Here is a 15,577-nt window from a genome sequence, read left to right on the forward strand (position 1 = left end):
TTTTCTCATTCAGGACAAATATTTCAGGTTCCCTATGGAAATAAACATCTATATCATCACATGGCCAAGCAGACATCATTTTTTGGTAATGAGACAAAGTCTCTCATAGTGCATTGACACTGCCGGTGGCTTCAACTAGCCTACGCAGTGGCCTCCATGGTATGCACTAGCCATGCGTCTTGGTGGGTGTGCTATGTATCAACTGATGAGCCCAACTTAGCACACGGGGGCAAAATGCTGGCAACCAGGATGAGTTAGCTTGAAAATTTATAATGTCCAATAACGGACCATTTATATTAGAATTATAAATTTACTCTTTCGGGACAAATATTTCAGGTTCCCTATGGGAATCAACATCTATATCACCCTTGACAATGCCGAACGCAGTCTTCGGTGAAACATTGGGACATTCACTTGCTCCTGGACCACGGCCTACAAGCCCGGAAAACGCCGACATGATTTGTGACACCAGCCGTGAAAGCCTCAATTGCTACATAGTTTGTAATGCTTATTCATTCCTAATTCTGGCTATCATTTCCAGATTTACTTCTTTGCTTGAGGTTCTAAGTAAACTTTAAGGCATCATAATATGACAAGAACATAACCATAAATTTTGTTATTATATGTAGTTTAATGTTATAATTATTCCTGTAACACTGTCTTGGTCTGTTATACATATGTGTTAATTACCACATAATCTGTTCAATTTTTATTTTGCTGAAGATGGCCACTAAGTGGCTGAAACTTGTCCCAAGACTTATGTAATATCCTTTACTTGATATATTGTATTGAAAAGGTAGACCCTCTTGTCAATTTATTCTTACAGATATGAAAGTATCGAGAATGATTGCCAGTACCAATAGGTGGGAACAATAGCAGGAGAGTACTCAGAATAAGGAGATAAAGGCTGTTTCTAATTATCCCTATGGACGAAGCTGTATGCATGAACCGGTATCGGTAAACGGGTGTGTGTGGCGAATGGAGGAGAAAAGGTTACCTAGGAGAATAATGGGGTGTGTTATGGAGGGTAAGAGTAAAGGGAGACCAAGATGATGGTTTGACTCAGTCTCTTTAAGGATAAGAGACATAGAACTAAGCAAAGTCGCAGAACTAGTTACAATATTGTAGTGGTGATTAATAAATTCACACAGAATTGCAAACTGAACGCTGAAAGGCATAACAGTCTATAATGAACATGTATGACAAACAACAGAGTTTTATTATGTTATTGTAAGCGTAGATCCATCTCCGATAAGGAGCTGCGGCAGCTTGTAGATGCGGTACGAGTAGCAGATTAAGCTACAAATATTCGTTGTGACAGTGCGAGCGCTCTCAAACAGGAGCATGTTCATTATACAGTACTTACAGCAAATGTGTTAGTAAAGCACTATCAATTTGAAACTTCACCTCGGTTCACAAGTCACTGTGGACTGCACAGATGTTTGTCAGGCCTCAAGACTTTAAATAGGCACATGCGCAACAGCCATAGTCGCCCCTTACCCAGCATCCACGAGGCTTCTCGCCAAACGACCCTAGTATGCACAGAATCCTTCTGGTACAGGCAAGATTAAGTAACTTATTTTGATTGATCTGTTTCAGTCAATCTTTGGGTGTGACAATATGAAAGTAGCAGAGGTATGAACGATGTTCTTAATATTATTTCTTATGAAACCTGTCCTTGTAATGACAAGTGTAAAGGTGCTGCATGTAGGCACAGTTGGTGTCTGCATTATAGTGCACCTGGCAGACTAATAACTTTTGGTCCTGTGTACAAGGTGGGCCAGAAGTCACGATCGGAAAGTATTTCAAGTAACTTAAGATATAATTTTAGATATATATGTCGCGCAAGTCGCCTACGGGCATCAAAACAAGAGACCTGCACCAGGAGGCCACACGCCATTATTATTATACCTTCCGTTGAACTAGAAGAGATCATCCGTATGCTGAAAATGATCACACCCGAAATGCTGTGTTGGGCAAGCAGACGTACATGACAGTGAATCAAACTCAGTGCCGAGAATGATTGTCAGCATACCGAGAGAGTTTGAAATATGTAAGAACATTCATTTGTCATGTTCCATTCTTGTATTTTTTTTTAATACAACTGTTTGCATTTTTAAAAATACAACTGTTTGCCTTTCTTGTTTCAATACAATAACATTTCCAATTATGACGTTTGGCCCACCCTGTAGAAAGCCTTCCTTCTTAATTGCCTAGCATGCGTATGGCTCTTCAATGATGAATAAGATATTTATGCCAATTGATGGTGAATCTGTTCAGGGCCCAATCGGTCTTCAAGCTATGGACATATATGTTATACCACTCAAAAACCCACTGTCGATCATGTAGAAAGTATCATTCTGATATTCAACTGGTTCCATGTGTAATTATGACCTGAGAATGGAATGAGTTATGCAATTCTGTTACATGGACAAATAAGAATTGCTGTCAATGCTGATCAACAGTCAAAGGATAGCCTTCACTGAATTACATGCTCAGATCCACAAAGTTTTCACAAACAAATACTGAAATGTTACAAAAAAATTAAAAATTGTCCCTATCTACAAGAGGATACCATTACAGTTACTGATTCCAAAAAAGAAAAGGAGTATAAGGAACAATGTCCAATAATACTGCACAATATATAAGCTTTTATAACATTTTATTGAAAACCATTATAGACAACACTTAACTGATCACATACTCTGAATTTTGGAAATACCATTTTCTTCCTTCAGTCACTAATTTCTTCATGATAAAAATACCTACACCCTCAATGTTGCAAGGAATGAGAAGACCACTACTTGCCCCAAAAGTTCAAAGCAACAAGTTTAGAGTTTCATGAAACTAGACAGGGAGACACATTGGGACATACAGCATGGTTAACAATTTTAAATTCAACAACTCATAAAATGTACAGACAAGAGCATAAAACATTTGAATCAATCACAGAAATGAAATCCACTTTTTCTTTTGGCAATACATGTAGCAGTTCCTTTATTTCATAAAATGATCTGTTACATCTTGATAGAATTTAAGATCAAACAATTAACCTACGAATCCTATCATCTTCAAAGCTACTATCATACCATTCATGACAAATATGGGTGTATAGTGATAAACAAATTGCAAAATAAATTATCACCCAATTCTTTAGTATTGATTAGTAGATGAATGTTCAAGTTTCCTGCCACATTGCACTGGAAACGCCCTGCCATTTTATGTTAGTATAAAACTCAAATATTTTGGTGACAGCAAGAAGAAAAATTGTCAATAATTCATTTCCTTCCTTAACTGGCAGGAGAACCATCTTTCTTAGCATTAGCAGATTTCAGTTGTTTCTGACGCATCAGGTCGGCATCCCTGGAAAAAGCAAAGAAAACCACGAGAAAATGAATGTGTCAAATTCTCAAAGGAAAGAAATAACAGCTGTTTACATTTCATAATAACTTTAGGAATTAATATCGTGACCGTTCACAATACTGTAAATAGCATATCGGGACACCCTGTGACAATAATATGCCGATTTCCGTGTCATTCTAAGAAGATTAGTCGCATAACTAGCAGATTCTAGCACTGTACGGGACACAAACGACTTGCCTCTGTTCCAACGGACGAAAGCTTCATTGGGCGTAATGACCAAAGTAAGTCTGCGCTAGCCAGCAATTAGAAATTTTCTCTCTCTTGTGGGAGTAAGAAGAGGCAAATACCACATGACAGCCAGCGGGCTGTACTGTACTTAACTAGATGAGTGCTACGCCCGCCTATAGATGGTGTGCGAGAATTTTATTATTTTTAGTTTCCTGGTTCACTTTCGAGTGCGAATTTGATCTCTGACATGTTCTGCCACCTGTTGGGCATTATGCAGAACTAACTGATCGGAGATTATAGCTTCGGGAAGTAACTTGAAGAGCTTTTTGTAGACGTCTGTGGAGTTGTTCATCTGTGATGTAAACAAACATGGCAGAACAACAATTTAGTCACTCTTGCAGCGATGTTATTTCGGATAACGGAATCTTTCAGTTATTAACCACAGCGGAAAGTGATGATGGAAATGATCATTTTAAAGGAATTGTTAAGCGATTTTGAAAGTGAGAGTGATAGAGTGCCGAAAATATTGTATGTAATAGAGAAACAGAGCCTCCTTCTAAACGAAAGAAGAAAAACACGGCGAGTACGAAAGCTATTTTATCACTAATTTTGTGGCGGACGGATTACTTTTCTTCACCAGAGTTTCAGATAACTGTGACAGGCTCTAAGGGCCAAGTAGTGTTTGATGACAACCCAAAAATCATTGATTTTTTAGAAACTTTTGTGCCAGTGGAGTTGGTGCAGATAGTTGAACAAATCGGCATCATGAACAACCAGTATAAAACATTTAACTATCACCACATTCCAGGTTCGGAAAGTATTTTAAAATATCAACTTATGTACTTCTAAGAAATTACATGTATTAGTTGCCTAGAGATTTTAGGAAATATTATTTTGGGCTCTTTACTTTGTATAAAGATAATGCACGCATGGGCACATAGGTGTAAGATTTTCCATCTGCATATAGATTTATAAACAACAAACATTTATAAAAATTTTAAGCTAATCTCCCCACTGATAAGTTAAAAATTGAGACTTCGACAATTTTTTTACATACGAATGAAAAAACTCAGCACTAAGGTATCAAACAGTCAACTGGTAACTCAGCACTTAAAAGGTTAATTAAGTCAGGTTAACCTAGGAAAACATAATTCCCCAAGTATGTTAGTTTATTCAGTGATACCAGCCAAAAACCTTCACTCGTTTTGAAAATCACAACGGTGAGAACAATAATATTAATTACGTGAATCCTAATATACGCAGCGAATATTTATAAGTAAGAGCTCGTTATAATCAGAATTTTCTAGTTAATTATGACAGCGAAAAATATTCCACTTAACATATCGTCAATTACGCGATGTGTATGGGTGCAGCAATTACTAAAAGACGAGTCTGGCCAGGCGAGCCTAAGTTGGGTTTTTTCAACTATCGGGAAAGTGCTAGGTGACATTTTGATGATTATGATCAAACGCATGATCATTCCGGATTATCTATTATCTGCAGCATTCTCGGACCATTCAGACATGTCGTTCGCACGGTCAGTGAAGTTGTGCAACATTTTCATTTGTGGTGCAGTGCTGTGCTTGTACCACATAAGTGGTGAAATACCGTGTAAATTGTTAGTTCGAGTATATTAATTACTCATATGCCACAGATTGTGAAGAGTTTATTTATTTGCGATGTTCCGTACTATGTTGTAATCACCAAAGTGAGTGAAGCTGGAATAATCTAGCTACAGTGAGCTGCGTGGCATCTCAGCAACTTTTATGTACGAATAAATAAATGCGTGCATGACGCAATTCAAGTGCAATTGGTCAAATTAAGTGAAGTGCCATGAAAATGTAATCAACATTACGACTATACTGTAGAGTTGAAAGGAGAATTTAAGAAAAATAATGGTTACATACATGCATTATCATTATAGACTGTTATGCCTTTCAGCGTTCAGTCTGCAAGCCTCTGAATTTACTAAACGTCGCCACAATACCCGATTTCCAACTAGTGTTGTGGCCTCATTTAGTTCTATACCTCTTATCTTTAAATCGTTAGAAACCGAGTCTAACCATCATCGTCTTGGTCTCCCCCTACTTCTCTTACCCTCCATAGCAGAGTCCATTATTCTCCTAGATAACCTATCCTCCTCCATTCGCTTCACATGACCCCACCACCGAAGCCGGTTTATGCGTACAGCTTAATCCATCGAGTTCATTCCTAAATTAGCCTTTATCTCCTCATTCCGAGTTCCCTCCTGCTATTGTTCATACCTGTTTGTACCAGCAATCATTCTTGCTACTTTCATGTCTGTTACTTCTAACTTATGAATAAGATATCCTGAGTCCACCCAGCTTTCGCTCCCGTAAAGCAAAGTTGGTCTGAAAACAGACCGATGTAAAGATAGTTTCGTCTGGGAGCTGACTTCCTTCTTACAAAATACTGTTGATCGCAACTGTGAGCTCACTGCATTAGCTTTACGACACCTTGATTCAATCTCACTTACTATATTACCATCCTGGGAGAATACACAACCTAAATACTTGAAATTATCGACCTCTTCTAGCTTTGTATCACCAATCTGACATTCAATTCTGTTGAATTTCTTACCTACGAACATCAATTTAGCCTCCGAGAGGCTAATTTTCATACCATACTCATTGCACTTATTTTCAAGTTCCAAGATATTAGACTGCAGGCTTTCGGCACAATCTGCCATTAGGACCAAGTCGTCAGTATAGGCCAGACTGCTTATTACATTTCCACCTAACTGAATCCCTCCCTGCCATTTTATACCTTTCAGCAGAGGATCCATGTAAACTACAAACAGGAAAGGTGAAAGAGTACAGCCTTGTCTAACCCCTGTAAGTACCCTGAACCAAGAACTCATTCTACCATCAATTCTCACTGAAGCCCAACTATCAACATAAATACCTTTGATTGATTGTAATAATCTACCTTTAATTCCATAGTCCCCCAGTATAGCGAACATCTTCTCCCTCAGTACCCTGTCGTATGCTTTATCTAGATCTACGAAACATGAACACAACTGCCTATTCCTCTCGTAGCATTTTTCAATTACCTGGCGCATACTGAAAATCTGATCCTGACAGCCTCTCTGTGGTCTGAAACCACACTGGGTTTCATCCAACTTCCTCTCAACGACTGATCGCACCCTCCCTTCCAAGATGCCAGTGAATACTTTGCCCGGTATACTAATCAATGAGATACCGTGATAGTTGTTGCAATCCTTCCTGTTCCCTTGCTTATAGAAAGGTGCAATTTACTGCTTTTGTCCAATCTGAAGGTACCTTACCAACACTCCATGCTAATTTTACTACTCTATGAAGCCATTTCATCCCTGCCTTCCCACTACACTTCACCATTTCAGGTCTAATTTCATCTATTCCTGCTGCTTTATGACAATGGAGTTTATTGACCATCATTTCCACTTCCTCTAGCATAATTTCACCAACATCATTTTCCTCCTCCTCATGAGCTTGGCTGTTTGCAACACTACAAGGATGATTACCTTTTATATTGAGAAGATGTTCAAAACATTCCCTCCACTTCTCCAGTGATCCCTGGGATCTATTATGAGTTCACCTGAATTACTCAAAACACTGTTCATTTCCTTTTTCCCTCCCTTCCTAAGATTCTTTATTACTGTCCAGAAAGGTTTCCCTGCTGCTTGACCTAGCCTTTCCAGGTTGTTACCAAAATCTTCCCATGGCTTCTTTTTGGATTCAACAACTATTTGTTTCGCTCTGTTTCTCTCATCTACGTACAAATCCCTGTCTGTCTCGGCCCTTGTTTGGAGCCATTTCTGATAAGCCTCCTTTTTACGTTTACAAGCTTCTCTCACTTCATCATTCCACCAAGATGTTCGCCTTTTCCCATCTTTACACACAGTTGTTCCTAGGCATTCCCTTGCTGTTTCTACTACAGCATCCCTGTATGCCAACCATTCACTTTCTATATCCTAAACCTCCTTACTGTCTACTGTTTGAAACTTCTCACTAATCATATCCATGTACTTCTGTCTAATTTCCTCGTCCTGGAGATTTTCTACCCTTATTCGTTTGCAGACAGATTTCACTTTCTCTACCCTAGGCCTAGAGATACTTAGTTCACTACAGATCAGATAGTGGTCTGTATCATCGAAAAATCCCCGGAAAACTCGTACATTCCTAACAGATTTCCTGAATTCGAAGTCTGTTAAGATATAGTGTGCCCGTTCGCATCTCGTAGACCATTTACAAAATGGCGGCGTAGGAAGGTATGGACCATGCGATCTATTGAAGGCAATGAACTTCTCATTAATACGGTATATAGAAGACCATGCACATCACGGAACAGACCAAGTTGGAAGACACTACAGGACAGTAGAGGCTCAATTGGATTGTTTTATAAAAAAATACAGCAGCGGAGTAATTGTTTAAAAAAAACCTACTCGCTCTAAAAAATTCAACGGCAGAGGAAGGACGCAAGAACAAGCAAAGCTTTACATCTGAAGATTATCCTAAACTATTGAAGAAGATATTGAATATTTTATAATTGACGTTCAAATCAGACAAAATAATTCACCGGCGTACATTATAAAAGAGACGAGACATTACAAAAATAAATAAATTACGGTGAGATACATCTAACTTGGATCCGGTGAGCAACCATTCTGCGATTGGCAAGAAGGACTCACTATATTACAGGACCGATAATTACGTACGAAAAGAAAATTACCCCTGTTGTTATAAATTAATATACATATACGGAGAACTTATTTCCAATTGAAGAAAATTTCGTCGTAAGAATAAGCAATAAAACAATGGAATATATTGCGACTGATTTCTCCGCAGAAGGAATTTTCTATGCTGTCCGCACATTTGGAATGATGACTGCTTGCTAAACCTACATGATGGACTGAACTGGGGATAGGCACCGGCAAACCAGATGACCAGCCGATGAGGAATGGACCGGCAAACCAGATGACCAGCCGATGAGGAATGGACCGGCAAACCAGATGACCAGCCGATGAGGAAGAAGGCAGCGGACAATCTGATGACCTGGAAGACGATGTCCAACATGTGATCCAGATCCTAACAGAGAGACGAACCACAACCAAGGAATGGAGCGACAACCAGACCAAACATAACATCAAACGAGCTAAGTCTTTACATTTTCTAGTAGAGTAGTTTCTTACAATCTACACCCTCACTCTAACTTCGACATGTGCTGATTAATTGGTGATATTTATGAATTAAGAACGTGTGTGAACCATAAAGTGAAGTGTGAGATATTTAAGGCTATAAGATAAGATGGCAGTGTAGAATTAGAGTTGTAATATATCATATACATGCTACCGCACTTGCACACAAATAGTAGAAACTAGCATGAGTAAATGAAAGAAGTATTTCTTGTGAAGATCAAATAGCAATGAGTCTATACAACTAGTGAAACTTCGATTAATCTCGTAATTAATTGTACAATGATTATGTCACGATTTTACCTGCGCGACAGAGATGAATATAGTTAAGTTACGTATTCCTTTCTTTATAGAAAGAGGGCATTGAACTCCAATTGCTTTTAAAAGATAAGAGGTTATAAAAATGCGTTTATAACAAGGCAATTCTAAAATGTTTTGGCATATAGTTTTAAGAGTAATCGGCGATATGCGTACGGTAATAAGTATGCCAGTGGTGTGATAATATATATTGGAATGGTATTAAAATATGGATATTTCTCGGAGTATATTAACGAATATTTGAAATGCAGATGTTTGGTTATGTGCTGCGGTATGAGAAAGAATTGCTATTTGCCGAGGAAACGTTGCGTTAGATTTACATGAGGTGAGTTCTGTGTCACATGGAAGAGTATGTCAAATGTGTGCACATCGCGCAGATGACCCATTTTAAGGTAAGATGAACATGTATTATGGTAAAATTGTGAATCGTGACAGTTTTTGTCTGACATTGGTAAATGATGTGTAGCGAATACGAGAGAGTTCTTTAACATACGGTTTAACTATGCTCATGACTAAATACACATATGATATTCTTTGGTGTGGTGACACATTTCAATATTATGCGCATTAATTTCATTCTGTACTGACCATATGAGTTGAGTAGCTCGTACACATGAGATAGTGAATAATATGAGATAGCTAAAGCACATTGAGCCGTTGGTGGAGGAGTGTGTGGATCAGAAACTACCTAAACAGTTAGATAAATGTTTTATTTCTTTTTTTAATGCAGAGATCATTTGAGTTGAAGTGTTTAAATAACATAATGAATACGAAAATGGTTAGTTAGGAGCCATATGTCGTAGGCTCTAGGGAGGTATTGTCTTAGCCCGTGAGTTATTTATGCGTATTCAAGATGAAGGACCAAATAATCAGAGTTCAGATTTATGAGTGAAAAATTTGGAGAGCAGTTTTACGATTTCATACTCACGCAAGAGTTCAATTGGGAGACATAAGCAAAGACATGATCAGGTTGATATTCGCAATCTGATTTTATCCCATTTAATTTTTACTACGCTTCAATTTAGCAAACCATCTCTTTTTATTACAGTGAATTGACTTAAATGGGATGAGAATAATTAATATAATTATCGTGACTGTATACGCATCAAGTATTTATACGGAGACCGTGATTGCTCAGTGATCTATCGAACATAATTAGGATAAGTTAAAATCACTTCGGAACATGGTTACGAATATAGAAGTAACCGATATGAACTTGAACATTGAATGAGAATGAGTGTAAATAATTTAAAGATCATAATTATTTTACTTTTATTTGAGCCAGCGCTGACTCTTATCCCTTATACATAAACGTTATTAAGATTATACTACCCAGAATTCACATTAACTTTCATTGAACATTATTTATTCCAATAAATTTTCTTATATTATTCTTTTAGGAAGTGTCAGTGTTATGAATTCTTTTTAGTAACACCTAGTTTGTAAGTTAGCTAGTAAGCTTAGTAGATATAAGTAACTGATGAATTTGACGAAAGAAAGAGATTCTTTTTGAGGTTTTCGGCCATTGGTCCATACTCGAGCGGTTAGGTTTCCCCATCATACGTGTCTCAGCGGTTCGAGTCTCTTCCAAAACCACGTTAAAAACAAACATATATAAAATCTCAGATTTTATGAGCGATAGACAGAATACCCTGAGAAGAAACCGAGTTACCGAGAGAACATTGCGCTGACCGCACGACAGAGGGTGCAATAGTCTATTATGGATCTGATACCCCTAGCCTCCCATGTGTAGTAGTGAATAGCCTTATGCTTGAAGAATGTATTCTTACCAGCTAAACCCATACTAGCACAGAAGTCCTGCAAACGCTTCCCATTCCCATTAGCTTCCATATCTTCCCCACATTTACCAATCACCCTTTCATATCCTTCAGTTCTATTCCCAACTCTCACATTGAAATCGCCCATTAGCACTATTCTATCCTTGCTGTTGACCCTGACCACGATGTCACTCAATGCTGCATAAAACTTGTCCACTTCATCCTCATCTGCACCCTCACATGGTGAATACACGGACAATTCTAGTCCTAATTCCTGCAACTGACAAATCTACCCACATCATTCGCTCATTTACGTGCCTAACAGAAAGTATGTTGCGTGCAATGGTATTCCTGATAAAGAGCCCTACCCCAGACTCTGCCCTTCCCTTTCTAACACCCGTCAAGTACATTTTATAATCTCTCTCTTCCTCGTTATCTCCCCTTACCCGAATATCACTTACTCCTAGCACATCCAAATGCATCCTCTTTGCTGACAGCCAGTTCTACTTTCTTTCTTCCATAAGCCCCATTAATATTGATAGCTCCCCATCAAATTCCATTTCGTTCGCCAAGTTGTTTCCAAGTAGTCCCTCGCCTGTCAAATGGGAGAGGGACTCCGATACTCCCATAGGTCCGAGGCTTGCTTAAAGTGTTCCGAGCTCGGTAACTTCATGAAGCAGGATGCTACCATATTTGCACATAGTCCAAGTGAGGATCTCTCCTCTAACAGGTTATGGACCACAGGTGAATTGTATAGTCCTAGCCGCCTGAGCACAAGGAGGGCCACGTCTCAGAATATGTCCGAGATGCCCACTCCCATTCCATAGCAACTGGTATCCCGACTCTCAGGATCACTTACTAGGCCACTCAGCCGTTGCCCATGGTTCACGAACTAGGACGTAACTACAGTAATCCACAAACATGAACCATAAAATAATGGTTTACCTATAATAATAATAATAATAATAATAAACGGGCAACGTCTGCCGAATATTTAAACGTAATGAGTGAGTTGGTCTTGTATGTAGAGGTGTTGTAAACTAGGCAAAATTCAGATCCTTAACATCAAGTGTTAGTGTGTGTACGCAATACTTCAACAACATGTGAGTGTTAATAACTGTATATGCAAATGAGAGGATCAGGGTAACGAAACAGCAGAACATTATAGTTACCGGGTTGGCATACTTAAGTACATGAGTAATTCTAACCGTAGCCAATTGTAGTGCGTATCACATAATTAACGCAACTATAATCACATCGTTCCCTCATTGCATATGTGAACGGGTGATCGTCTATCTTGAAGGGAGAACCTACGAGTTGTCTACCTATTCTTCGTCCTAGTGTATCAGGTGTTTCCAAGACCATCCAACCCCTGGTCAAAATCTACAACACGGAGGACTTTATCATAGAGACGAACCCAAGACTCCAAGCCATTGAAGACGTAGTGATGGAGGTTTAAGTCCTTATGGCCCGAAGAAGAATGATCACAATAGATGAGTACATTTCAAAAATTATGTTTGAAAGCCATTTCCCACCTGTAAATAAGTAAATTTTGCATCTTAATTAGGTAAAATGTAAATGATGATCGCAACTATTTCAAAGGGATTATAGTTTCTTAGTTTAATACAGTAAGGAATTTCTTTACTGGTATGGAAAGCAGCATTTTGTTTAACCCCCTGGGGAAGATTAATGCATGGTAATTGTAAGATTTTAGTATTGATTTTTTTTGTGTGGAGTATTATAATGAATGGGAGCAGTGTTCATTTAAATAATTTCAATTATTATCATGAGATGAGACGTTATGTATCCTCAGAAAGTTCTTAGACTACTTTATACTTCACATGTAAGACGGGGTATTTTAGACGTTAATGAAAATGAAAACCTACAACCTGTTTTCCATTCTTAGACCGGGTCAGGGATGTAATGAATGAATCAGATATAGGCTGTTATTACAATGGGGTCGCCACTCCCAAAGTGATTTATATTAATGAGTGATAGATGCTATGAAATGAGTATGGAGTGTTGCTGGAATGAAAGATGACAGGGAAAACCGGAGTACCCGGAGAAAAACCTGTCCCGCCTCTGCTTTGTCCAGCACAAATCTCACATGGAGTGACCGGGATTTGAACCACGGTATCCAGCGGTGAGAGGCCGACGCGCTGCCGTCTGAGCCACGGAGGCCCTTTTAGAAGTTAATACCGGGTGCAAATATGATTTTTAGAGAACGAATATAACATGTAAATTTTTAATATGTCCCAAAGAATAGATTCTTCTGCAAATATGTGTGTGTTTGGAATGGTGAAGTGAGAATGATTGTCAGATAACACGTCACTGTAGCATAGTTTGAAGCGAAATGGAAATGTGAACGTTCAGAGATAATTTATGTAAAATGTGAGGAATTATGCCACAGGTTGAATAAAACCATATAGAATAAGTATGTTAGAGTTGTACTATGAGAGGCTGCATTAAGCCAAATTTAATGTCAAGACGGCTGAGGGAAGAGGGATATCCTTCCTTAAGAGAGTTGAAAAGGGACAGTACGGATTACCGTTATGTTTAGTGAAAGTGCTAGCTGAATACGCCTCGAAGATTTACGGTTGGGTGTCTGAGGAGAACGACCGGATCGCAAGGCTTCACAATTCTTGGGACATTGATTGTTCATTTCTGGCAAAATACGACATAACACACACAAAATAATAAATTGTCTTCGTTGTAATAGAATCAACATATTAGGAGACGGAAGAATTCCTCCCAACTTTTCTTTCATTTATTTAATTCGATTTAGGGATTTAAACATGCATCCAGACGTAAGAGGACCACGGGTTCGACCCCATCTGAGGGCGACGAACTGTAACGGTTCAAATCCCGTTACAAGATGATATCTGTATTTTTATTATTGTATGATTTTATCTGTATTTTATTATTATTACTAGCTGATGTACCCGTGCTTCGCTACGGGATTCTCAGAAAGACTGACTTTGTGGTTTTCCTAACCTGAAATCAACATAGGTCATTACAAAAACGTAAGTATGAATGTAGCGATTAAAAGCAATGCTATCATATAAAATACTCGATCAAATGGAAAGCCGCACGTTTTATCACTTTCAACGAACAGTGCTGCGGTTAGATTGCGGTGCCAATCTAATAGTCAAAAGTTCCAGAGCTGGGATGACCAGGCCGCAGATTGCCATGAACACTCATCTGCCATTATTCCGCTAAATATGCACACTGTTCATTCCAATCAATGCCTCAGAGTAGGGATTGAATAGCCCGAATGCTATGATGATCCAGTGTGTTACGTACCAGTAGTATCAGAAAATTTATAAACCAGGGGAATAGCATGCTAAAGAAGAAAGTTATCTAACTCCCCAGCTACTTCCCATCAATATTCAGACAGGCTGTTACACTCTGTACGACTGGGCGAGTTGACCGTGTGGTTAGCAGTGCGCGGCTGTGAGCTTGCATCCGAAAACCCCATTATCGGCAGCGCTGAAGATGGTATTCCGTGGTTTCCCACTTTCACAGCAGTCAAATGCTGGGCCTGTACCTTAATTAAGACCTAAGGCACTCCTAGCCCTTTCCTATCCCATCGTCGCCATAAAACCTATCTATGTCGGTGCAACGTAAATCAAATAAAAATACTCTGTACGCAGCAGTAATCCTATCCACCGGAGATGAAGGGCAACAGAAGACACAAAGCACATCACGACAAACAATGGTCAATGTAATGTTATTGTTCATCAATGTTATGAGCTTTCTACATTGTAAGCCTTCACATTTAGTTTTCTTTCGACTCTGTGATTTGTAAAATATTTTATACCATAAACTGTAGTTTTTTATTCTCCGACTTTACATACCGATTTTCATTAAATACTTTTTACCCATTTTCTCGTTACTCGGCGCTGATATGGACTTCGTAACAAAAATCCAAATTCATGAATATCTTTGCGATCATAGCCAGTACGGTAACAATGTATAAGACATGAATAACAGGAAATTTAATACTATATAACCTTAGTTATGTAGCATTCATCGATTACACCTCTAATAAGAAATATTAGAGAATTACATTTTATCCCTTCCCCTAAACTACCATTTCACTCAGCGTGAATAAAATAATTTACAGCCTAGACTGTAGCGACTTATTTCCTGACTTTCCATACCGATTTTCATCAAGATAGGATTACTAATAACAACAATATTTGAGAATTAAATTCTAGGCCTTCCCCTAAACTACAATTTTTCTCAGCGTGAATACAATTATTGATAGCCTAGATTGTAGCAACTTATTCCCCAACTTCGCATACCCATTTTCTTTAAAATACGACCACTAATTACATAAATAGTTGAGAATTCAATTATAGGCCTTCCCCTAAACTACCATTTCACTCAGCGTGAGTAAAATGATTTATAGCCTAGATCGTAGAGGCTCATCCCCCGACTTCACATATCGATTTTCATTAGACCACTAATAACATAAATAGTTGAGAATTCAATTTTAGCCCTTCCCCTAAACTACCAATTCACTCAGCGTGAGCAAAATGATTTATAGCCTAGATTGTAGAGGCTCATCTCCCGACTTCACATACCGATTTTCATTGAATTCTCTTCAACCGTTTTCTCGTGATGCGTGTACATACATACAGACAGACAGACAGACAGACAGAAATTACGGAAAAGTAAAAAGTGCATTTTC

The 15,577-nt window shown here is 38.5% G+C and overlaps 1 long non-coding RNA gene across 2 annotated transcripts in view; it reads right to left on the bottom strand.

Moving 5' to 3' along the window:
• Positions 1-3,350: 3,350 nt before the first annotated feature.
• Positions 3,351-15,577, bottom strand: part of LOC136872039 (uncharacterized) — a 66,105-nt gene continuing 53,878 nt past the window's right edge. For both annotated transcript variants that reach the window (XR_010859861.2, XR_010859860.2), the window contains exon 4: positions 3,351-3,363. This is a non-coding gene — a long non-coding RNA (uncharacterized lncRNA). The remainder of the gene's footprint in view (positions 3,364-15,577) is intronic.

Source organism: Anabrus simplex, chromosome 4 (assembly GCF_040414725.1).
Source record: "Anabrus simplex isolate iqAnaSimp1 chromosome 4, ASM4041472v1, whole genome shotgun sequence".
NCBI classification, from domain to species: domain Eukaryota; kingdom Metazoa; phylum Arthropoda; class Insecta; order Orthoptera; family Tettigoniidae; genus Anabrus; species Anabrus simplex.